Source organism: Chlorocebus sabaeus, chromosome 18, assembly GCF_047675955.1.
Source record: "Chlorocebus sabaeus isolate Y175 chromosome 18, mChlSab1.0.hap1, whole genome shotgun sequence".
Taxonomy (NCBI): domain Eukaryota; kingdom Metazoa; phylum Chordata; class Mammalia; order Primates; family Cercopithecidae; genus Chlorocebus; species Chlorocebus sabaeus.
In genome coordinates, this window is record NC_132921.1 from 74,338,287 (window position 1) to 74,362,800 (window position 24,514).

General features: G+C 49.4%; 1 protein-coding gene across 5 annotated transcripts in view; it reads left to right on the forward strand.

The window, feature by feature from the left end:
- LDLRAD4 (low density lipoprotein receptor class A domain containing 4) overlaps positions 1 to 24,514 on the forward strand; it is a 443,890-nt gene that overhangs the window by 49,442 nt on the left and 369,934 nt on the right. For all 5 annotated transcript variants that reach the window (XM_007974746.3, XM_073006499.1, XM_007974745.3 and 2 more), the window contains exon 2: positions 12,833 to 12,916. The gene's annotated coding sequence lies outside the window, so the exon portion shown is untranslated. The remainder of the gene's footprint in view (positions 1 to 12,832; positions 12,917 to 24,514) is intronic.

Below are 24,514 nucleotides of genomic sequence, written 5' to 3' on the forward strand. Positions count from 1 at the left end.
ATTGCAATTTGTCGAAATGCGCGACAGGGATGAATAGCTCCGTGCACCCAGGAGCAAGGCCTGCCACGTCTCTTCGTTTTTGTGGAGAAGTAAATCTCCTTTGATCCCTGACTCACTGAGAAAGATGGGGTGGCTGATATCGGTCATCTGGGGACTGTCCTCCCCAGGCACGTTTCCGAGGACTTGTCACTCAGCCACACCCGGCCCCACTCCCCAGGGCTTTGTTGGCCGTGGGTCCTGCTTGCCTGGTGCTCAGATCTTCAAGGCCTGCTGAAGTCATCTCCCGTGGCGGTGACCCTGGGACCCCGCTCTGCTGCCCACAGCTCAGGCCTCCAGGGGTCCTCCTCAGCCCACTCCCCACTACTCCTGAGGTCCTCGCCGTCCCCCAGATGGGTCCCTGTTCTTCTCCCACCCCTGAGCACTCAGCCTCCTCCTCACCCCCAAATGGATCTGCCTGATCTAGGTTTAGAGCTCTGGTTTGGAGCATCGATATGTTTAAGCATTATCTGGGGAGCTTGTTAAAAATACGGATTCCTGGACTCCACCCCAAGAGATTCTGACTCAGATGCTGAGATGGTGCCCAGCAGTGAACGTGTGTTTTAGCAGGAATGGCAGGCCCCTTGACACAGTGGTTCTGTAGTTTGGACAATGAGTAGCACTCGCCCAGACCTTAAAAACAAAGGCTTTTTCAGGGCTTGTTTTTAGGGCTCCCCCAACTTCTTCCTGTGGACCCGGGAACACAGAAGGTCATTTTGCTACAGAGTCCGCGTGAGCCCTCTGCCCTCAGCCCTGCATTCATAGCTAACCCGGGAGCTCCTCGAGGGCAGGGCCTGGCTTCATTCCTCCCGCACAACTCCTGTGCCCTGCACTGGGTCTGCAGCCAGATGTGGGCAGGAGCGGTCTTGGGGACTACAGACACTGCCCGCTGAGGAAGACACCCAACCTGGGCTTGGCGTCCCTTTTCTTTCCAGCACGGGGCTCGGGTGTGCAGAGGCGGGAGCACGCCGAGGGTCTCTGGTGGCTGCCTTCTCCAGATTTGGGCTTGGACTAGACGCAGCTGGGAATGAGTTTTGTTTTGTTTAGTTTCGAATTGGCATAGTGACTGTCTTAGGCAGAAGGCAGGCTGCGGCAGGGCCTCCACACTCAGGCGCTGCCTGGCGACGGCTTCTCCGTGGAGGAGAGGGAGCTGCTCTGAGGCGAGCCCAGCACCGCAGTCCTGGCCAGACTCCTGGGCAGATCCCTGGAGCCCTGTCCCCACGTCACCTTGGAGCTGCCTTCTGAGTGTTAGCTACAGTTTCAGTCACAGCCTCAGAGGTGGCACGTCACTGACTAGGAAGAGAGTTGAAACGAACAGAATTCTGAGTACGAGTAACACTAGGAGCTGCAATTTTTATGTTTAGTGAGGCAGAAAATCCTCCACGTCAACTGAAGGCTAGATCTACTTTCATGTGGAATCTCTTTGTGAAAGAACAGCATTTTCTGAGTTCAGGCCTAGGTCCTGGTTAGAATGAACAGGGTAGTGGTGGCAAGGGGGAGGTTCATGAAAATACTCTCAGACTGCAGGTCCGAATTATGAAGGTGACTGCTAACATTGCTTTAGCAGTTCAGTGACACCTATCTTTGCAGAATGTACTTTCACTTGTAAGGGCCAAATAATTCTAACGGAAACATTTTTTGGTATGTAATGATGTAGATGTAGAGTGATACACTTTTTTTTTTTTTTTTTTGCTGTGCACTTAAAAATTATCAAAATAATGTTTGGAACTTCTGGAAACTCTACTTCTGATCACTGATCAGTTTCCACACACACACATGTGCGTGTCTGTGTGTGTGTTGTGTTGTTTTTAGTGTGTGCACACAGGCCTGCAGCATTAGTAGTTGTCAGAAGAGAGGTCCATTCCCTTCATTTTAAAACCAGCATCACCCGTTCCATCTGTCACATGTGGTGGAATTTGAGAAGAATGGGGGCAGTTTGGTCAGGATGGTGAAGCTGCCCGGGGCGTAGCCTGTGAATGCTAATTCACTTTCTGTAAGCAATCCCTGTGCTGTTTGGTGTTTGCGTGTATGAGATCAGCCATCAGTTTTCGCTCAGATGCAGCTCCTGCTGCTGTCTAACTGAGATGAGCCTCACCTCAGACTTCGCATGTAACTCAGCTACTTCATTTGTTCGTTCTCATCTTTTGCTTTTCTGGAAGGTTTAAGCTGGAGGCTGGGGCCCCCCATTCTGGCTGGCTGATTGGAAATCACACACGTGTAAGGATTGTCCAGCAGCTCTCTTGGGGCCCCTGGTGACAGCTTGCGTCCCATGAGAACTGACACATGAGAACTGTGAGTCACCCACTGTCCTTCCTGAGCGTTGACTTAAGGTAGCACGGGCAGACCAGTGCGTTTTTTCTTTTTCTTTTAAAACAGTTTTTTAGAGATGAGGCCTCACTCTGTTGCCCAGGCTAGACCTGAACTCCTCACTTTGAGCCGTCCTCCCACCTCGCCTCTGTGGTAGTTGGGACGACGACGAGTCCTCCCAGTGCACCTGGCTTGACGCAGCCCTTTTTGTCTTTTGAAACTCTTGTACTTTCCAAGATGTACCTGGAGAGATATTTTCTCTTAAGTTTAAGACTATAGTTTTCTACTGATTTCCTTTGTTTTCTTGTCCCAGGGCAGAGTATTTTGTTCCTGTTGATGGGCTGCAGATGGTGCCACTCCGCCTCCCCGGCCAGTCTGTCCTGGACTCTATCCTTTTTCCTTTGTCTCAGTACCTCCTTCACCCTCCTCCCCGCTCGGCTTGACTCTTCTCCCTGCCTCCCTCCCCTGTTGGGATTCTGGCCTAGTGGGAGATGGTTTCTGAGCATCTGAAAATATGGGGCTTCCTGGTCTTTCTATGCACATCTGAGCAGACTACTGAAGGCAGAGGGAGGGAGATCTCTTAGGGAGTCAGCAGATGCCACGTGCTGTGCCCTCAGACTGCCTCTGCTGTCCGTTGCAAGCAGCCTCACACCGCAGGCTGCCCTTTAGCTGTTCCCTCGGAATGCAGCCTTGTTAAGTCACTGCCAGTGTTTCCCCTCTTGGCGTCCCTTTCTCTTACCTACGTCGTTAACTCCAGACTCTGCTGCTCTCTTAAAGGCTGAAGTAACGGGCAGAGTAAAACCCTGAAACGTTTAGAAGCTATGCAGTATTATATTGTAAACCTGTAAAAATCCTTAACAAAGTTAGTGGCTTGGAAAGATTTTCATGAGAACTTCAGCTAAAAGGCAGTAAAGTAAATGCCTTAAAATAACTAAACTGTGGCTTATAACAAGGCCATTGTTTGGCAGTGTCCACTTTTTAAAGACTTTCCAGATCTCGGAGGAGGAAATGATCCTGAGACAAAGTAGTGATTTAAAAAATGAAGACAGTAAATTAACATTGACATTATTTGCCAACAATTGATTTCTTGTCTTCCAGCTTTTTACCCCGCATTCTGAGTAAATTGGACCCTGTGAAGAACTAGAAGATTAACTTTAGGGTTTTTGTTTGATTGAAATTGGTTTTGCAGAAGTGGAAATTTGGCAGCATGTATGGAAACCAGCAAATCAGTTTACAGTGTGCTGTGCTTCTTAGTTTATGAAACCCACAAGAATGAGGAAAGGTTGCGTGTCTTTGGATGCGAGAAGGCTGAACTAATGTAGGGTTTGCCTTTTCTGGAAGTTTATTTTTACCCTTATTAATTTAGTAGCTTGTAGAACAGCATGTCCAGACTTTAACTAGTTAATAGTGGCTCCCAGGCTGGGCAGGATTTCAGTGCCAGTGGTTATTTTTCAGTGGTCTCATAGAGAAAGTGCTGAGAAATATTCTAAGAATGGTGTAAAATGAAGAGGAACTTGGTAATCTTTTTAAAACACAGGCTCAATGAAATGTAAGCAGCTGGCTTACACACAATGACAGTCTTTACAATCAGATATTATGCTCTGAACTAGTGCTCTGATGAGGTAGTAGACGCTTGTCTCTATTTTCAATTAAAATGATCCGTGAATGTGGGAATATTTGGAGCATCTGTGTCTTTTCAAATGAACCGGGGTAGATGATCTTTTTTTCTTTTTTTTCCTGAGGGGAAGCCCGTTTGCTTGGTGGCTTCTGCTGGTGGCATTGGTGCCTGTTTCCCAGCCTGCTGGGGCCCTCGCGAGCTGTCTGACGTCATGCTCACGCTTGAAGTCGGTGTGAGTCGGCAGTGTGGGAGTTCCTTCCAGAGAGATGTGCTCTTTTCATCTTGAACGGTTCATGGCTTTCTGCAGCAGGGTTGGTTTCATTCTCAAACTCAGTGTCCTCATGGCCTTCTTCGACCCCTTCCTCCTGGTGTCCCCTTGGATGTTCTGTCCTCCATCCTCCCACATGGCCCTGTCCATCACCTGACGTCCCTGTTAACTTGCTTATGGGTGTCACTCGAATAGCTGCCTTCTCAGCAGGCTCTCACTGCTGTGGATATGAACAAGTACTTGTAGGGGAGTCGAGGCTACCGTGATCTGCAAACACCAGGCTGTCTAAAGCCGTGTTTCTGGACTGCTGTGCTGGTGTCTCCTGGGAGCTGGTTAGACGTGTGGAGGCTGGGCATGGTGGCTCACATCTGATGTCTCAGCACTTTGAGAGGCCAAGATGGGATGATCTCTTGATCCCAGGAGTTTGAGACCAGGCTGGGAAACATAGCAAGATCCCAATTGTACAAAAATTTTAAAAAGTAGCTGGGCGTGGTGGCATGCCTACCTGTGGTCCCAGCTACCTGGGAGGCTGAGGGAGGAGGATCACCTACACCCAGGAAGTGGAGCCAGCTGTGAACTGTGATGGCTCCACTGTAATCTAGCCTGGGTGACTCTGTCTCTTACAAAAAAAAAAAAGAAAAAAGGAAATGTAGACCCTCGGGACTCACTACAGATGTGTAGAGGCTGAATTGGCTGGTCGAGAGGGCAAAGTATGCTTATTCCAGGCCTATTTGCATTACCGCGTACAAGTTTATCAAAGCATTGGAAGGCAAGCAAAGGTGCGTTAGCAGTAGAATGTGTTTTCAGTAAGTTATTTCAGAGTACTGGATCCAGGACTTCACTGGTAAAGTTTATGCACAGATAATACAGATGGGGTGAGTTCTGTTTTGCTTGAGCAGAACACAGTTAGCTGCTTTCTGCTTTCTGGACCCTGCCTGGTTGTGCTGCGAAGGACCCTTTCTCAGGGCGTCAGCAGGCTGCGGCGGGAGGCTGCGGCGGGAGGCTGCGGCGGGAGGCTGCGGCGGGAGGCTGCGGCGGGAGGCTGCGGTGGGAGAGGCTGCGGCGGGAGGCTGCGGCGGGAGGCTGCAGTGGGAGAGGCTGCAGCGGGAGGGCGGGAGGCTGCGGTGGGAGGGAGGTTTCAGTGGGAGGCTGCGGCGGGAGGGCGGGAGGCTGCGGCGGGAGGGAGGGAGTCGGCGGGAGCGGAGATCACAGCCGGCACTAAAAAAGCGATCTCCAATAGAAGGGAAGAGAAAATGTATTTCAAGCAATGAGACTATTGTTTTTAGAAACTAAAAAGTTACACATGTGATATGTATGTATGTGTATGTATTTAAATACCACAACCCAGAGTGTGTTTGTGTATGTATGTATTTGGACGTTATGTGTATATATATGTGTACATGTGTATTATCTGTGTGTATATATGTATACATGTGTATATATTGCATTTGAAATATATGAAAGTATACGATGACGACTACTATGGGGGATTTACAGAGGAAAGATCAAACATAGTTTAATGGAGGAGAATGATCAATAATAGATGTTTGTTATTGGCTCAGTTTACCTAAACAACAACTAAACACACCAATGAGCAGTGAACATTTTGCCATCCAGAAATGCTGGGAAATAGGGTGTCATGATTTTTAAACCATTCTAGTTAATATAGAACTGTCCTATTATACCATTGACAGACTTAAATAATGAGAATCTAATGAGGCTTAGCTAAGACTCAAGTGACTGTAACCGAAGTTATTTCTTGCTGCTGATGTAGATGACTGTAGGGTTCTCCGTTTCTCTGGCGTCGTGACGGTAGGCGTTCAGTGCCTATGTGGAAGCAGCCGGTGCAGAGGGACCCTCTGAGCCCATAGAAGGCCTGTTTCCTAGTTCCCACTGGAGGCTTCCAGGGCACTCTCTGGGTACTTAGTTCACGAGGTCTTTGAGTCCGCCGAAGGAGACCGTAGCTACCCCGAAGACCGAAGAGTCCGGGTCGAAGGCCTCTTCTCAGTGTTCTTCCCCTTGTGATGTCCTCAGCATCTGACACGGGCCTGGCACGTTCAGCATCTGATAAGCCCCTGTTGCGTGAAGGCCTTGGATGCCGGTAGCGCTCCCCGAGGTTGGCCTTGTCCTGTCTTCCTATAGGTGGCTCTGGAATTCTTGACGCTCAGGAGGTGGGGCCTCTGAACTTTGCTGCCTGAGCACTTGAGCCAAGAGTGTTAGCTGACGTGAGGCACGTGGACGTCTTTTGCTTTGACTGGCAGATCTTGGTTGAAGGGAGAGGGTGGGAAAAGCTGAATCAGCCGTGGTACAGGGACTGCTCCCAGCAAGTCAGTTTCCACCCCACCCACCGTGCAGTGCTTTTTTTTTTTTTTTTTTTTTTTTTTTTTTTTTTTGAGATGAAGTCCTGCTCTGTCGCCAGGCTGCAGTGCAGTGGCGCAATCTCGGCTCACTGCAACCTCCGCCTCCCGGGTTCAAGAGATTCTCCTGCCTCAGTCTCCTGAGGAACTGGTACTGCAGGCGCCTGCCACCACGCCTGGCTAATTTTTGTATTTTTAGTACAGACGAGGTTTCACCACGTTGGCCAGGATGGTCTTGATCTCTTGACCTTGTGATCCACCTGCCTCAGCCTCTCAAAGTGCTGGGATTACAGGCGTGAGCCACTGCACCCGGCCCTCCGTGCTTACTTTGAGGGATGCTCCTGACCTGTGCGTGGCAGCTGTGCGGGGCCTGGGTTGCCTTGGTCCGGGTAGAAATCCCCTAGAGGGTGTCGTGGGGCTCGGGTCTTTGAAGACACTGGGCACTTGAACTGTGTCCTGGCAGCGGCCGGAGGTGGTGCTCCGTGCTCCAGAAGAGGGGACTTGCCAGGTGGCCGTCGCCATTCCTCGTTTGTTCCCGGCAAGCAAAATTGGACCACTTTATTGTTGCATCTGGTTTGAAGAGACCTTCACTTCTATTTGGGAAGAAGAAAACCCAAACGCAGCGAGACAGCTGCCAGACGGTGCCTGGCTTTCACCTCCGTCTCGCTCCTCCTGGCCGAGTTAGTGTCCCTTGGTGTCGCCCCATGCTGCGTGCTCCATGCGTATTCCTCGGGTCTGAAAGGCGCTGATGAAATGCTTGCTGCAGCTTTGTTAGAACACAGGTGGTCACGCTCTAGGCTGCTGCAGGGACAGCGGCATTATGCAGCCTGCAGGAGCCATGGCCAGTGCGTGGTCACTCTGCATGGCAGCCTTGTAGACCCGGCCGGGCCTCTTCAGGGACAGCTGGAGACCTGCTGCTGCTCTGTGACTGGGTTACCATGACCCCTGTCTCTTCACGGAGGCCAGACTCAGTGAGTGCAGATTCCTGGTGGTGGCCAGTGAGGCCCCAGGAAAGTCACACCTACGGTTGGTGTAACTCGGCTTCAGTTTGCTCAGAATAATGCAGCCCCGTGAGAGAGAGGGAAGCTAGGGAGCTGTGGTGCATCAGCTTGTAAAGATGTTAGAAAATTATCAAAACAAAAACCATGCGGCGTTTACAGGTCGAATGCATGAGTGAGTGTACACGTGCATTTTATGGTGTGAAACTGTCCCTGATGCGATAATCGGTGTGTTACGGCGTCTGTGGTGACGGGGTGGGTCCATCTGCAACGTTTCTGGAAAAAGCATCGTAAAGCAAGGTTGGTTTGGGGAAGGGTGCCTTTCTTTTCTATTTCTTATGTCACCAGCTGCTTTGTGTGTTTTCTGTCCCGTTGCGATTTCCCTGAGATGGCTCTTCACTCTCTCTCTGGGCCTCCTTGTGTGTGTTTGTTTTTGAGACAGGATCTCACTCTGTTGCCCAGGCTGGAGTGCGGTGGTGTGATCATAGCTCACTGCAGCCTCAAACTCCCGGGCACAAGAGATCCTCCCGCCTCAGCTTCCTGAGCAGATAGGACTGCAGGCGTGCACCACCACATCCGGCTAATGTTTTCTTTCTTATAGAGACGGGATCCTGCTAAATTGCTCAGGCTTCTATTGAGCTTCAGTGATCCTCCCACCTCGGCCTCTCGAAGTGCTGGAATTCCAGGCGTGAGCCGCCGTGCCCAGCCCCTTGTGTTTTAAATGGCTCTGCTTCCCAGGACCCAGCCACCAGCTGTAGTGAGTCCTGCTCCGGAGAGAGCCCGGAAGCCTGTGGCCAGGCTTCTCTTCAACCTTTGCCCAAACAAATTTCCCATCTTCCTTGACCTTCACAAGAGAGTGAGAACACTGGAAAGATTAAGAATAAGTGCGCCTGCTTCCCTTCGGGGTTTTCCATCCTCCAGCCCCTCATGCGGTCCTGTCCTGGTGCAAGAGCGGTGCTGCCTGTCACTTTTCAGGAGTGGATACTTTTCACCCGAGGACACCCACCCCACTCTGCCTCTTCTCGCTCTGGTTCCTGGGGGCCCGTGGCTCGCAGCCGTGTCTGGGACGTGTCATTCAGGAGGTGGTTTGGGGCCAGTGAGATCGGCAGCCCCTCAGGACCATGCTGTTGGAAAGCCACGTGTGGATGCCCCGATCGGTGCCTGGTGCCGCAGGGTGTGGTGTGCGAGGAGCTCAGCCAGCGCCTTCTCTTCTCTCCTCGGCGGGCGGCGGTGCTCGCTGGCTCTCCTCAGTGGCTTCCTGTTGAATGAACCTTTCTTCTGACGGCTTGATTTCCTTGGGGGAGACGTAGTGTTTCTGCTCAGCCTTCTTTCTTGGAGGCCTGGGCTTGACGTTGAGTTGTGTTTGGTGAGGTTATGGAAAAAGCCTGTGTTTACTAGAACAGAGGGAGGAGGCCTGGGTGGGGCGTCAGGTCTGCCTTTGTGCTGTGACCTGGAGCCGTTGATTCCTTGGCTGGACCTGGAGAGGGGTCGGTCAGTGACCCCGCCGGTTCCCTGCTGGTCCCTATACAGGGGATGCTAAGCAGTAGGTCAGTGGCTGTTTTCACAGCTAGAGTTAAAGTTATGCTGAAAGGAAGAGGTGAGTTCGTTGCAGTTCTCTGCCTCGTGTCATGGAACTGCTGTTTTTAGTTTTTCTTGGCTTGGGTGTGAGAATCCTGCTGCCTGCGAGGCTGAGCATGAGGGAGAAAGCGTGGAGATGATGATCGCGTTTGCTGAGTGATTGATGAAGAAGTGGGAATGTATTATACAGTCCTGAATATAGATTTCAGGGGAGTGTGACAGGTTTCTGTAATGAATAAAGTTTTTTTTGTACTCTTTTAAGTAATTTTATTGATTTAAGTATTTTAAAATATCACTGTCATTAAAACCAGTGCTTTTGGAATGTAAAATAGACACAATTTTGGGTAGCAGGAACTGTATGTGTTCAATTATTATTTTCAACAGAGCTTAAAGTCTTGCTTGGAATAGTTAACAATTATCAGTGTAAAATCAGAATATCTTAAAGAGCTGGGCATGCTGGTGTGCACCTGTAGTCCCAGCTACTGGGGAGGCTGAGGCAGGAGGATCGTTTGAGTCCAGGAGTTTGAGGCTGCAGTGAGCTGTGCTTGTGCCTGTGAGCAGCCACTGCACTGCAGTGTGGACACCAAGCAAGACCCTGTTTCAAAAAAAATCTAAAAGAAATTTTGAAACAGGTTGCCAGGAAATTGGATTGGTATTTTGTTTCAGAATTAGAGCCTGGTCATTTGACCCATACAGGTTTTGTCACTTTAGTTGGGAAGGAAAGATTTATTGATACTAATGGAAAATTAAAAATGAATCACAAATTCTTACTTTGGAAATTCTGTTAGGGAACTTTTCGTTTTTAACCTTGAACTGCAGATAGCTAGATGCCAGAGAATTGGCAAGGATATTTGACAAAAGTAAGAACTACTGAGTGACATTTTAAGCACTGACTCAGGTTCACTGGCAAAATGAAATCAGTGCTGGAGAAGTTGTGCGTTCATTCTTTGGGGGTAGAACATGAAGCCAAATATCTTCAACCTATTTTGAAATTCAAAGCTATGAGCTCTGCTTTGAAGACTTGAGTAAGTTCAGTTGCTATGGCCTTTCTGTGACTAGACATTGACAAATCATAATTATTACTGTAGCTCATTTAAAAATTTTTAGTAGCACAACAAGGTGATTATAGTCAGTAATAACTTAATTGTGTATTTTAAAATTAAAGAGTGTAATTGGATTGTTTGTAACTCAAAGGATAAGTGCTTGATGGGATGGACACCCCATTCTGCGTGATTTGCTTATTTCATATTATGTACCTGTGTCCAAACATCTGATGTACCCTGTAAATACATATACTTACTATGTGCACACAAAAAATCAGGGTAAAAGAAAACAAATGCTAAAGGCCTCCCATGTGCCACACACTCTGCGCAGTCTTGGATGCCAGGATGACGGGGATGTGGTTTCTGCCCACGAGGAGCTCAAAGTTGAGTAGGAGAATAAATTTCCACCTTTGGTTGATGAGGCAGGGCAGAGGCCTGGTCTAATGGACAGTTGTGTATGCATTTAGTATATGCATCTACACTTTATATTATGTACCCCGTATGTAATTACTAAGTTTGTTTGTTGATTTATTTATTTATTTTGAGGTAGGGTCTCACTCTGTCGCCGAGGCTGGAGTGCAGTGGGTTGATCTTGGCTCACCGCAACCTCAGCCTCCTGGGTTCAAGTGGTTCTCATGCCTCAGCCTCCCAAGTAGCTGGAACTATAGGTGTGCACCACCACGCTCAGCTAATTTTTGTATTTTTTGGTAAAGACGGGGTTTCACTGTGTTGGCCAGGCTGGTCTTGAATTTGTGGCATCCTGATCCACCCGCCTCAGCCTCCCAAAGTACGGGCATTATAGGCATGAGCCACCATACCCGGCCTAATTACTAAGTTATAGTTACAGTTTTCTGTTGCTGTGTAACGAATTATTATAAACGTGGGAGCTGAAAACAGTACTCATTGGTTATCTCGCAGTCTCCATGGCTCCAGAGTCAGGCATGGCTTAGCTGGTTCTCTGGTCAGGCTGTAGTCAAGGTGTTAGCCAGGTTGTGTTCCCATCTGCAGGTTTGAGTGGGGAAGAATCCACCTCCAGGCTCATTCAGGTTGCTGGCGGAATTCACTGACTTGTAACCGCAGGACTGATGTCCCTGTTCCCTTGCTGCTTGGCAGCTGGGGGCTGCTCTCAGGTCCTGGGGAGCCCCTGTAGTGCTTTGCCAAGTGGCCCCTCACAGGCTCCATCACGAGGTGGCAGCTTGCTTCTCCAAGCCAGCAAGGGAATCTGTCACTCCCTCGTCGCTAAGATGGGATCCTATGTAGATCACCTGGTGTGGGGAGAAGCATTCTTTGCGGTATTCGGTTGGGTAGAAGCCGATCACAGCTTCCACCTACACTCAAGGGGAGGGAGTTGTACAGGCTGGGAGCAATTTGGGGGTTCACCTTGGAATTCTGCCCACCACAGTACCTTTCTGGTTATTTCACAGACTTCTGTTCCCAAGAAATCTGAGCATTTGTGTCCTAGGAAGACTGGCGAGAACAGCCCCAGTGGAGGAATAAAAACTAAGATCTGGAAAATCAGCAGTGGGTTGTTTTCATCTCTCAGCAGGCAGGAAACAGGAGGAGAAGGGAATGTCTGTAGGCTCCCAACACTGATGGGAAGGAGGTGTTTGGCTGGGGTAGGGCTCCGCAGGAATCTCCCAGGCTCCTCTAGCTAGGTGCAGCCGTGTTTCATCCGGCTGTCTTTACATGGGCTGATCACTCAGGAGTAGCATATGGCAGGAACACACTTTGGGGTACAAGCCTCCTGGAGAATGAACTGCAGCACACAAGCTAGACAGATGGTGGCTTAGTCCCCCTTGGACAAGCGTGTGTCCTGCACACTGGCGGGCAGGGTGCTGAGAGGCGCTTGTGGTGTCTGAGGCGGAGCTTTGCTGAGTTCCCCTGAAACTGCTTTGTGAGCTCGAGGCAGTCACCCGAGGATACCCGGCGCTCCGCCTGGGATGGTGCGGTGCCCACAGAGCATCCTCGCTCAGTTGGGATGGGGACGCCGGTGACAGGTTGTATGGACTGGACAAAATCTAGAGCACCAGCTGGGAGGACACTCTCCTACCAGGATGGAGGGCAGGTCAAGGCAGCCTTGCAGGCAGAGTCGTGAACGTTACCATTCCAGCAGTGTCGCTGCCAGAGGGCCTGCTTCTCCCATGAAATCAGATGTGTTTCAGCGGAGGAATCACCAGGGCCCGCTCGCTTTTAGGTGGACCCATGTTGTCTTGAGACAGTTTGGATTGCTGTGAAAGAAGAGGGTCTTTTCACAGCCGTTAGGGTGTGTATGAATTTTAAGGCCAGTCCAACAGGGATACTATCTGTTATTTGGCCTCTCATCAAAGAGGAGGCCCGTGCCTCTGCAGGAACAAGTGTGTGTCCTTTGACAGATGAGGACTTGGTGCCCTGTGGCTGAGGGGAGGCAGAGGGGGATTTTGTTCCAGTTTAGTAATTCTGTGCTGCAGTTCTTCCCTCTTCCTTCCCTTTATTACTTGATGCTTATTGTTGCATTTTTATTGTATTCATTTTGATATTTATGCCTCTTCTCATGACAGACCTCAAATATTTAACCAGTTTCGGAACTTGGGAGGGGACACACACAAATAAACCAACGGCTCACAGAAGCTCTTCGTCTTTCTTTCTAGTGGTTCAAGCTCTACGTTCGTGACGTCAAACCTTCTGTTGGGCCATTTCCAAGAACTCCCATCAGCTTCTGTATAGTTTAAAAGGTAGGTGGAGCTACTTTTGACTGTTCTTTGTGGTGACGTCCGGGAAGTCGCGCTTGTTGTGGCAGGAGCTGCTCTGCGATGGTGGAGCTGTCTGGCTGCGTTGGTTTTTACAGGGTGCGCCTCATTGGTGTTTCTTCTTTGGGGCTGGATGTCCATTGCTGGGGCTTGGGTATCTATTCACAGTAGAAGCTTGGGTGACACCTCTGTGTTTTCAGAGCCAGCCCTGGTGGGGGACAGTCAGTGGCAGAGCTGGGGGGTGCCGGGAGCCCCCATCTGGCATGGCAGCGTCAGCCTCTGGCCTCAGGCTGCCCTGCCCCCCTCAACGCCGTGTTTTCTCAGTTCCTCTGGGATTCTAGTGATACTGATTTTGTCTCATTATCAGTCTTCATTTGATGTCAAAGAACATCAAGTGAAGAAATACATGAGAATTTTCAGGAAAGTAAGACATTCTATAAAATATAAGATCCAATATTTTTTCTATATTTTTAACGTGCCTGGTGGTGGGACTCATCGCTATGGGAAATCCGTTTCTAGAATGTAAGCCTTTTGAGGGCAAGCACCTCGCTCTCTCCCGCTTGTCTTCCTTCCTTCCATTTATTTTTTCTTCAGGGCCTAGAACAGTGCCAGCAGTGTCAGGAGCTCGATAAAACTTTTGGCAAATGAAACAACTTGATGAGGAATCCACCCCAAAGCTCTTAGAGCATATCCCAGCCTTTTCCTTTCTGGTTGCTGTTGGCAGCTTAGGAGGCACCTGGAGAATCCAGGAAGATTCGCGGTGCTTCCTTGCTGAGGCACACAGACCCTGGAATGTAAATGGACTTTTTACAGTTTGACGCCTTCCCGAATTGCGGGTGCAAAGCAGTATACATGGCAGAGCAAACCACGCTTGGGTTCAGTGTGGGGGCAGCTCCTCCGCTGCTGAGCTCGAGTGTCTCTCTCCTCTCTCCTGAGTGGATTTCACACCCATTCGATTGGCTCTCGGGAAGCTGGGGTGGAAAGAGCTCATGGGGAACACCCAGACTGCACGCCTCGTGGATGTTCAGTGACTGACGAAATGCTTGTTATTCACACGATGCCTTTATTAACCTGACAGAACAGCACGGTGTTTGAAAATCCCAGCTCTTCGCTTGCTTGGTGGGTGTGGAGGAGCCGTTTTTCTTCCATCGTTTGGCACATTCACCGCCAGCTTGAAGTGGGCGGTGGCAGCGCCTCTCTGCCAGGGCTGACAAAGACGTGGGCGCAGTTTCGTTTCTCCTTTATTGTCTCAAATACAGTTCCCATTGAATTGACCCACCAAAAACTAGCACTATCTTCCAGTAGAATTTTACTCGGTAGCGGAACACACACACCGCTGGACTCTGCCCCCGCAGACTGAAACTTGAGTTACAACATTTCCGCAAACGTAGAAAGAATCCTTGCAAATGACATAAGTATCTGATTTTCCCCCTTATGTGGGGTTACCTCACTCATCAATTATTTTAAGCAGCTTTCAAACTTGGTAATGGAAAACTTTGTCTTGACTGTACTGGTATGTGTGGATTTTAAATTAAATACAAAACTACGTCGCTTCTCCTGAAAATCACAGCAGCCAAAGAAGGAATCACTGTTTCTGCAGAACTGCATGGCGCTTCATCATCATGGGTGATTTTCAAGCACAGACTTAGATTGAGAGGTGTCGTGAGAACTTCCACACCTCTAAAGTAGGTTCTTACAGCTGACTGTCCTGGAATTTATATTTGCTCTGTTACTTGCAAAATTGTGTCCCTTAAGCAGCTCACAGCTGGGCTGTGAGGCATTGCTACGAGCTGATAAAATGGACAGGTGGTACTGCCTCCTTCTGCTCTGCTTGCCTGGGAGGGCCCAGGGAGGCCTAGAGCCTGCATTAACTGCAGGATGTGCCTGTCTCCTTGTCCAGGGGATGTATTTGGACTTGGTTTTAAAATGCTGCCGGGTCCACGTGTTTGGGTTGTTATTAAATACACTTCTGAGTTTTTCCCTCCTCGATGAATCTGAAAACATTTGCCCTCACCATATTGCATTTGTGTGGGGAACTCAGAAGCCACAGACCTTGGGTTGAGTTCTGGCCTGGTGACTTTTATTCACTGTTACCCTGGTGAGTCCTAACCCTGTGAGTCTCAGCTTTCCTCATCTTTAAACGGGATAATATTTATCTCATGGAATTACTTTGAAGATGCCTAATTCAGCATTCCATGCACAGTTGTCACTCAACAAACACCTTGGCTATTATTTTCCACCCTAATGCTGGCTTTCTGGTGTGATCTGTGTGCTGGGGGGATTGGAGGAAAAGAGCAGAGGTCCTGCTCTCTCTGTCCTCTTTCAGGACTGCGGAAGTTTACTAAGGAGCTTCACGCGGCATCCTGCTGGAGCACACGGGGGAGTGCTGCTGACGTGATTAAGCCCAAAGCCACCCAGGTGCAGGCAAAGAAATGATTAATTCAGGCTCCCCGCGCCGTTCCCTGAGCTCCGCATGAGGCAGTGCATCCGGAGACTGAGATCTGGCTGGCTGTCAGCACAGACTGGAAAGGTGCAGCTGGAGAAAACTCCACCTCTCTTTTGGTTTCCTTCTTGGTCCTTAAGGGATCTGAAGGCACCGGTGCAGACCAGGGGCCCTGTGGATGTCTTCCAGTGTGAGACCAGGGACCCTGTGGGTGTCTTCCAGTGTGAGACCAGGGGCCCTGTGGGTGTCTTCCAGTGTGAGACCAGGGGCCCTGAGGGTGTCTTCCAGTGTGAGACCAGTGGTCCCTGTGGGTGTCTTCCAGTGTGAGACCAGGGGCCCTGTGGGTGTCTTCCAGTGTGAGACCAGGGACCACGTGGATGTCTTCCAGTGTGAGACCAGTGGTCCCTGTGGGTGTCTTCCAGTGTGAGACCAGTGGTCCCTGTGGGTGTCTTCCAGTGTGAGACCAGGTGCCCTGTGGATGTCTTCCAGTGTGAGACCAGGAGCCCTGTGGGTGTCTTCCAGTGTGAGACCAGTGGTCCCTGTGGGAGGTCACAGTGAAACAATGAAAAAGTAACCTTAGACCCAGGCGGTGCATCCTGACCTGAACTTCTATCTTTGCGCTCAATTTAAACTTTTTAAGGTAAAATCAAAGAGGATCAGTAGTACTGGGAGAAGCGGTCATTACCTTTGAATGTAGGTCCCTGCTGTCTACAGTGGCAAATAGAGTCTTGCTTATTTTCACCAGATGTGTGTACAAAGTGATCTTTGGCACTGTGCAGTAAAACAGATTAACTCGTGAAAATGTTATTGAACAAAAAGAATTGGAATCCCGGCACTTTGGGAGGCTGAGGCAGGAGTATCGCTGGAGCTCAGGAAGATGAAAGCAGCCTGGGAAACACGAGATCTCAGCTCTGCTAAAAAGTCAACAAAATTATCTGGGCATGGTAGCTCGTGCCTGTGGTCCCAGCTACTCAGGAGGCTGAGGCGGGAAGATCACTTGAGCCTGGGAGTTTGAGGCTGCAGTGAGCTATGACCATGCCACTGCACTCTAGCCTGGGCAGTGCAGTGAGATCCTGTCTCCAACGCCCCTCTCAAAAAAACACAAAAAAACCCCACAAAAGACAATCGGAGTTGTCATGTGAATGACCGTCTTGTGCTGGGGGCTCCTAACTTGAGGAGGACTGAAACAGCCTTGAAGGTGGTTCCTGCAGAGGGTGCCCTGAGGTTTCCCACCTGCGTGAGCAGTGGGGAAGCTGTGGGTCAGAGCCTCTGCTGGCCTTCCAGGTCACTATCAGGGAAGTGACACCAAGGTGGCCAGTGCTGGGGTCCTGGGAGGGATCCCAGGTTTGGGGGTCCTAGTTCAGGGGGCTCCCTCAGCTTCTGAAAGAGTTTCTGAGTTCTTCAGCCTTATTTGGGACTACTCTCTGTGTCTCCCATGTCCCCTCTTACCTCGTACTCTCTCCTCCTGGGCCTCTGTCTGCCCAGCATCAGGGGACTGGAGTCTGAAGCTCCATCTCACCCTCGTCCCCTGATTCTTCAACTTTAGGGTTGTATCAGTCCCGATTCACGCTGCTGACAAAGATATATCCGAGACTGGGAAGAAAAGGAGGTTTAATTGGACTTAACAGTTTCACGTGGCTGGGGAGGCTTCAGAATCATGACGGGAGGCAAAAGGCACTTCTTACGTGGTGGCAGCAAGAGAGAATGAGGAAGAAGCAAAAGCAGAAACCCCTGATAAACCCATCATATCTCATGAGACTTATTCACTATCATGAGAACAGTGTGGGGAAGACTGGCCCCCATGATTCAACTACCTTCCTCAGGGTCCCTCCTGTAACACGTGGGAATTCTGGAAGATACAATTCAAGTTGAGATTCGGATGGGGACACAGCCAAACCATATCATCCCGCCCTGGCCCCTCCAAATCTCACATCCCCATATTTAAAACTAATCATGCCTTCCCAATAGTCCCCCAAAGTCTTAACTGATTTCAGCATTAACCTGGAAGTCCACAGTCCAAAGTTTCATTTGAGATAAGGCAAGTCCCTTCTGCCTGTGAGCTTGTAAAATCAAAAGCAAGCTGGTCACTTCCTCCTTACAGTAAGGGTACAGGTATTGGGTAGATACAGCTGTTCCAAATGGGGAGAAATTGGCCAAAACAAAGGGGCCACAGGGCCTACGCAAGTCCAAAATCCAGCGAGGCAGTCAGATTTTAAAGCTCCAAAATGATCTGCTTTGACTCCAGGTCTCACATCCACATCACGCTGATGCAAGAGGTGGGTTCCCATGGCCTTGGGCAGCTCCACCCCTGTGGCTTTGCAGGGTACATCCTTCCTCCTGGCTGCTTACACAGGCTGGCATTGAGTGTCTGCGTCTTGTCCAGGTGCACGGTGCAGGCTGTCAGTGGAGCTACTATTCTGGGGTCTGGAGGATGGTGGCCCTCTTCTCCCAGCTCCACTAGGCCGTGCCCCAGTAGGGTCTGTGTGGGGGCTCCTACCCCACATTTCCCTTCTGCGCTATTCTGGCAGAGGTTCTCCATGAGGGCCCCACCCCTGCAGCAAACTTTTGCCCGGGCATCTAGGCATTCCCATACATCTTCTGAAATCTAGGCGGAGGTTCCCAAACCTCAATTCTTGACTTCTGCGTACCTGCAGGCTCAAGCCTTGGCAGCTTCCACCCTCTGAAGTCACAGGCTGAACTGTATGTTTGCCCCTTTCAGCCACTTCTGGTGTGGCTGGGACACAGGGCACCATGTCCCTAGGTTGCACACAGCACGGGGACCCTGGGCCCAGCCCACAAACCACTTTTTCTTTCTGTGCCTCTGGGCCTGTGATGGGAGGGGGCTGCTGTGAAGGTCTCTAACAAGGCCTGGAGACATTTTCCTCATGGTCTTGGAGATTAACATTAGGCCTCTTGCTATTTATGCAGATTTCTGCGGCTGGCTTGAATTTCTCCCCAGAAAATGGGTTTTTCTTTTCTGTTGAATAGTCATCCTGCAAATTTTCCAAACTTTTATGCTCTGCTTCTCTTATAAAACTGAATGCCTTTAACAGCACCCACGTCACCTCTTGAATGCTTTGCTGCCTAGAAATTTCTTCCACCAGATGCCCTAAATCATCTCTTTCAAGTTCAAAGTTCCACAGATTTCTAGGGCAGGGGCCGAATGTTGCCAGTCTCTTTGCTACAACATAGCAAGAGTCACTTTTGCTCCAGTTCCCAACAAGTTCCTCATCTCCATCTGAGACCACCTCAGCCTGGATTTTATTGTCCATATCGCTGTCAGCATTTTGGGCAAAGCCATTTAACAAGTCTCTAGGAAGTTCCAAACTTTCCCACATTTTCCCGCCTTCTTCTGAGCCTTTCAAACTGTTCCAGTCTCTGCCTGTTACCCAGTTCCAAAATCGCTTCCGCATTTTCGAGCACCTTTTCAGCAGTGCTCCACTCTACTGATACCAGTTTACTGTATTGGTCCGTGTTCACCCTGCTGATAAAGACATACCCGAGACTGGGAAGAGAAGAGGTTTAATTGGACTTACAGTTCCACATGGCTGGGGAGGCCTCAGAATCATGGCGCAGGGCAAAAGGCACTTCTTACGTGGCGGCGGCAAGAGAATGAGGAAGAAGCAAAAGCAGAAACCCCTGATAAACCCATCAGATCTTGTGAGACGTATTCACTGTTGTGAGAATGGCATGGGAAAGGTCTTCATAATTCTGTTACCTTCCCCGGGTCCCTCCCACGACATGTGGGAATTCTGGGAGATAAAGTTCAAGTTGAGATTTGGGTGGTGACACAGCCAAACCATATCAAGGGTTAAGAGTGGCACTGAGAAAATCAGAAACGCAGCAAGGGCATCAGGGATGCTGAATGCCCTTGTTTATAGTTTGGGTTAGAGAATGCCAGCCTGCAGGAAGAAAGGCCTGTGGTGGGAACACACTTTCAGAGGTGGGAGAGAGAAACTTGCCACCTCTGCCACTTCTGCCCATGGCCTGGGACCTGGGCCTCGTCTCCACCTGCTTGTTGGATTCTGTCTTTCTGTGATTAGAGTTAATTAGTTTCTCATCAAGCCGACCTGTGGAGTCATATGGGAAAAATACCTTGACGCTTTGCTTTAAACTCAAATGCGCTAGCAGCTCCGTCAGTTCATGCCTCACACGGCATTGTCAAACTGCTAAAAAGCTAGCAAATTTTCCACCTAAAATTTTGTGGGGGAGGCCGGGGTGGGGGTGTGGGGAAAAGATGTAAAAATAAACCCTCAGATTCTGGGTTGCTTGGTGGCGTGTGTATTTTTCCGTGGTGCGGGAGGTTAGAAATAGCATTGCTTTTTATGGGATTCTCAGCAGCAGCTTGAAAATTTGGCTTTGAGGGTTTGGTCTCCCTGTGTGGGTGAGGTGACTCCTGCAGCACGGTGTGGGGGGGCAGTGCGCCCCGGCACCTCCCTGTCTCTTTTCTGCCTCCCTGTCCCTGCTCGAGGCCACCTGGATGAACTGTGCTCAAGTGTGAAACACGCTTTGCCAAGGTCAGGTTCCTGAGATGATTCGCCCGTGGCAGCTGGTGCCAGTGGTAACAGACTGCATCGCAGCAGTCCCCATAAGTCACATTGGTGTGTCTGTGAGGGCAGTCGCAGGGAGGGGCATCCTTTGGGGATGTGGCGTGTCAGACGGGCTGTGCCTCTGAAGCCAATGTGAGACGACCTCCTCTTGACATCCTGATATGGGTGGGGGGCGTGGGCCGCCCTTTCAGAGAGAGTCCTGAGGGAGTCTTGAAATTTGTTAGAGTTACATAATTCTTACACAAGGAGGGAGGTTGCAGCGTCCCTCTCAAGTGCGGTGCGGAAGGGAAATGTGAAGGAGACGGAGTTTGTCAGCCCCAGGGGTCCAGGGGCATCTGTGAATTCCTTGAAATGTTGCCAGTTGCTGGGGAGAATGCCAGGGCTTTGATAGGATTCTCAGTAAGGTTTTGACCTCCGGAAAAGGTTAAGAGCACTCGCAGTGGAGCATGAGGTGTGTGGTTCATTTGGCTTGGGGCAGCCACTTCAGCGATGGCCAGATTGGAGGTGTCACGAGTGGGCCGAGGGTGACAGACGGGCTTGCCGAGGACGGTCAGGGGATAGGATTCTGTTGTCAATTGTGTAACTTAATGTGGGGGCCATTGGACGGATCCGCCGGGCTTTTCCTTTGTAGGTTTCTTCTTGAACTTCATATGGTATTTTAGAGTCGGCATGCTTCTTGCAGGAGGCTTTGTGGCGAGGCTGGGTTAGCTTAGTGAGCTCGGTGCTTGGGAGAGGATCCTGCTGTGCACAGGGGGTCTGGGGTCTGTTTGCTCAGCCTGACACTTTAACAGTTTCCCTGTTTTTCTCCTGGGATCTGGTTTGCTGGGGCTCTCCACATTTCTCCATGTCTTTCTTGAAACTCGGGGGTTGTGGTAGGGACCTCAAGGCTGCACCCTTGTTAGAGGATGGTGGGGGAATCTCAGGCCAGTCCTTCAACCCGGCTTTCACAGCACACTGTTAACTTTGTTTCTCAAACTTTTTGTCCCTTCTTAAAAAAAAACTGTGGTAAGATATACATAATGTGGAGAAGCTGGAACCCTTGTGTGTTGCTGGAAAAAATGTAAAATGGTTCAGCTGCTATGGAAACAGTATATTTTAACCATTTTTAAGCGTACGGTTCTGTGGCATTAAGTGTATTCACATTGTGCAACTGTCACCACCATCCGTTTGCAGAACTCTCTCCATTTTCCCAAACCAAAACTTTGTACCCATTAAACATTAACTGTGCGTTCCCTCTCCCTCCAGCCACTGACACCCACGATTCTGCTTTCCGTCTCTGTGATTTTGACTGCTCCACATACCTCATAAGTGGAATCATGCAGTGTTTGTCCTTTTGTGTCTAGTGCATTTCACTTAGCATGAAGTCTTCAGGGTTCACACACATTGGAGCCTGTCTCAGAATCTCCTTCCTTTTTTTTTTTTTTTTTTTTTTTTGAGACGGAGTCTTGCTCTGTCGCCCGGGCTGGAGTGCAGTGGCCGGATCTCAGCTCACTGCAAGCTCCGCCTCCCGGATTCCCGCCATTCTCCTGCCTCAGGCTCCCAAGTAGCTGGGACTACAGGCGCCGCCACCTCACCTGGCTAATTTTTTGTATTTTTTTTTTTTTAGTAGAGACAGGGTTTCACCGTGTTAGCCAGGATGGTCTCGATCTCCTGACCTTGTGATCCACCCGTCTCGGCCTCCCAAAGTGCTGGGATTACAGGCTTGAGCCACTGCGCCCGGCCATCTCCTTCCTTTTTAAAGCTGACTCATATTATGTCGTCCTTGGAACAGGAACATGATAGCTCGAGATAAAGTTGGAAAAGAAAGTGAGGGCCGAACTATCGAGTTTTGTTTGTTTATTTTATTTTTAGAGACAGGGTCTTGCTCTGCCACCCAGGCTGGAGTGCAGTGGCGCAATCATAGCTCACTGCAGCCTCAGCTTACTGATACAGGCAACCTTCCTGCTCATCCTCCTGAGGAGGTGGCAGTACAGGTGTGTGTCGCCACGCCCAGCTAACTTCTAAAGTGTTTTGTAGAGATGAGGTCTCGCTATGTTGCCCGGGATGGCCTCAACCTCCTGGCCCCATGAGGTTTTGAATGCGCTGTATAGATTATCCCATAGGGTGTGGGAACCACTACACTTTTCAGAGGAGACAGCATCATTAGATGCGTGTTTAGGAAGCTGAGTCTGGTGGCCGAGGGTGGGAGTCAGTGGAGAAGGAGACGGCAGCTGAGAGGACCAGCCGGGGAGGGCAGTGAGGAGCCGTCCCTGGCCAGGGGGACAGGGCCTGAGCTGAAGCAGCGGCTGTTGGGAGGAGGCCTTGGGGTGGAGGCATCCGTGTGCCGATTGTGTTGGTAGCTGGACTGTGCAGGGCAGGTGGGGCAGAAGGTGGGTGGCAGAGTGACTTTTGGGCTTCAGTCTTGGGTAAAGAGATGGTGGTCTGAGGGGAGACAGCAGCCTAGGAGGTGGCGCTCACTCCGAGTGGAGGGTCTGGATGGAGCCGGTGTGGCTGGACGCGTGTGGAGGGCGAATGTGGGGAAGTGACTGGAGGTTGGATAGAAAGCAGTCAGGCTGGGAGAAGTTACAACACACTTGGAGACTTGGTGTCACCCGCAACGGCGCGATCCCCACCAGGACATAGAGGAAATAAGAGCGCAGCCCTCTGAAGAGCGGGAGAAGTCTGCAGATATCTTAGTGTATCTTTCTATGAAATACTGTCCTATAAAATATAGTAAGATACACTCTGATATGTTGATCTTAGTGCTGTAATGACCTTTGTCATGGTATAATGAGGATGATCTGTTGTCAAGTTTTTGTCTGTTTTTCATGGTTTTTCAAAAACCAGTTGTTACACTTTTTAACATTTAGCCAAGGCACGGGGATCACTGGAGGCCATGAGTTTGAACAGTAGGATTGAAATGAGTTTGCCTTCTGTATCTCTCTTTTTTTTTGAGATGGAGTCTTGCTCTGCCGCCCAGGCTGGAGTGCAGTGACGCATCTCCGCTCACTGCAAACTCTGCCTCCTGGGTTCCCGCCATTCTCCTGCCTCAGCTTCCCACATAGCTGGGACTACAGGCACTTCCACCACACCAGGCTAATTTTTTGTATTTTTAGTAGAGACGGGGTTTCATCGTGTTAGCCAGGATGGTCTCGATCTCCTGACCTTGTGATCCGCCCACCTCAGCCTCCCAAAGTGCTGGGATTACAGGCATGAGCCACTGCACCCAGCCACCTTCTGAATCTCTTGAGTTGTGTCTGATGAAGAGAAATTTCCTGGTACTTCCCTTTGGAGAGTGGGTGTGGGGTGTGGACATCCTCTGGATAAGTAATTGGCTGGTGACTACGACAGCACCACGCTGTGGTGTGGGCTCCTGTACCATTCTCCACTGTCTGCCCTCAGGTTATGGGGTGGAGCGGGGGTTGCCCAAATTCTTACTCCTACACTCTCAGTATGATTTCACATTGACCTTAGTGTGGATGGATGGAGAAACACTTACTATGAGGGTTGGATTTAGTCCCAGTTGAAACCTGGTAATCAAATATTTATTTCAGAGAAAATACAAGTAATTAATATAAGCTTCCTACAATTTAGAATAATTAATGAAAGACTGACTAGAAAATACTGACATTGGTTCAATACAGAGAAAAACATTAAAAACCTTATCTCACAAGAGGCAAAGAGATTAAGGCAAAATGTGCCTGCATAACTAGTTTTAATTTAATAATTTGGGTGTTTAGGTATTTTTAGAAAATCTCATGTAAACCTAGAAGCCATCAGATAAATGACCAGATGCTAATATCATCTTCTCCAAAGTGATCACTCTATTCTTTGAAGAAAGTGGAATGGGAACAATTATCAATTTGTATTCCTTTCACATTTCAAACTGAGGATTTGCTTCTGTAATAATCCTAATTGTAATATTTGGGTGGTGTTTTTAATCAATAAAATGTCTGGCAGTTTTATAATCCTCCAGATAAATGTGAGCTGAATGTAATGCGGAATCAAATAGCAAATGTCCCAAACTCAACTTCAGGTGAATATGGGAAAATGATATCCTTTTAGCCACCTTCTGTTAGCTTAGCCAGAATTACACAGATAAAGGTCTCTTCGCCATCTGTTGAAAGGACATGTGTATTGAAATTGAAAGATTATTTTAGCTATCCATATTAGAGTTGTTTATATTAAAATTGTGTCAAATTTATAGTAAAGAAAAATTTAGTTGATAATAGGACCAGATACACAACTTTGGCTATTTCAAGTTAAAATATTGCTGAAAAATACAGTTTGAACAATCTAAAAATAATCTGTAAAGGTATGAGCACAATATAGTGGCTATGAATGAAAAGCCATGCGGAAACCACCCTGCAAGGTGAGTCACGAGCCACGGTAGCAGCCCTGCAGACCATGGCAGTCGACCACACCTTCTGCACTGTGATGACACCCACAAAGCATGAGGACCTCTTGATACGCCTGTTCTACTTAGAAGCCCTTAAAACACCACCTAGAAAAGAAAGGAACAGGCACAGAGCTTTGGCAGGAGAACTAAGACGCTGTGGAAACAACCTCGTCCAAGCCCCAAGCCTTCAGGCACTTGGACATTCGAGGGCT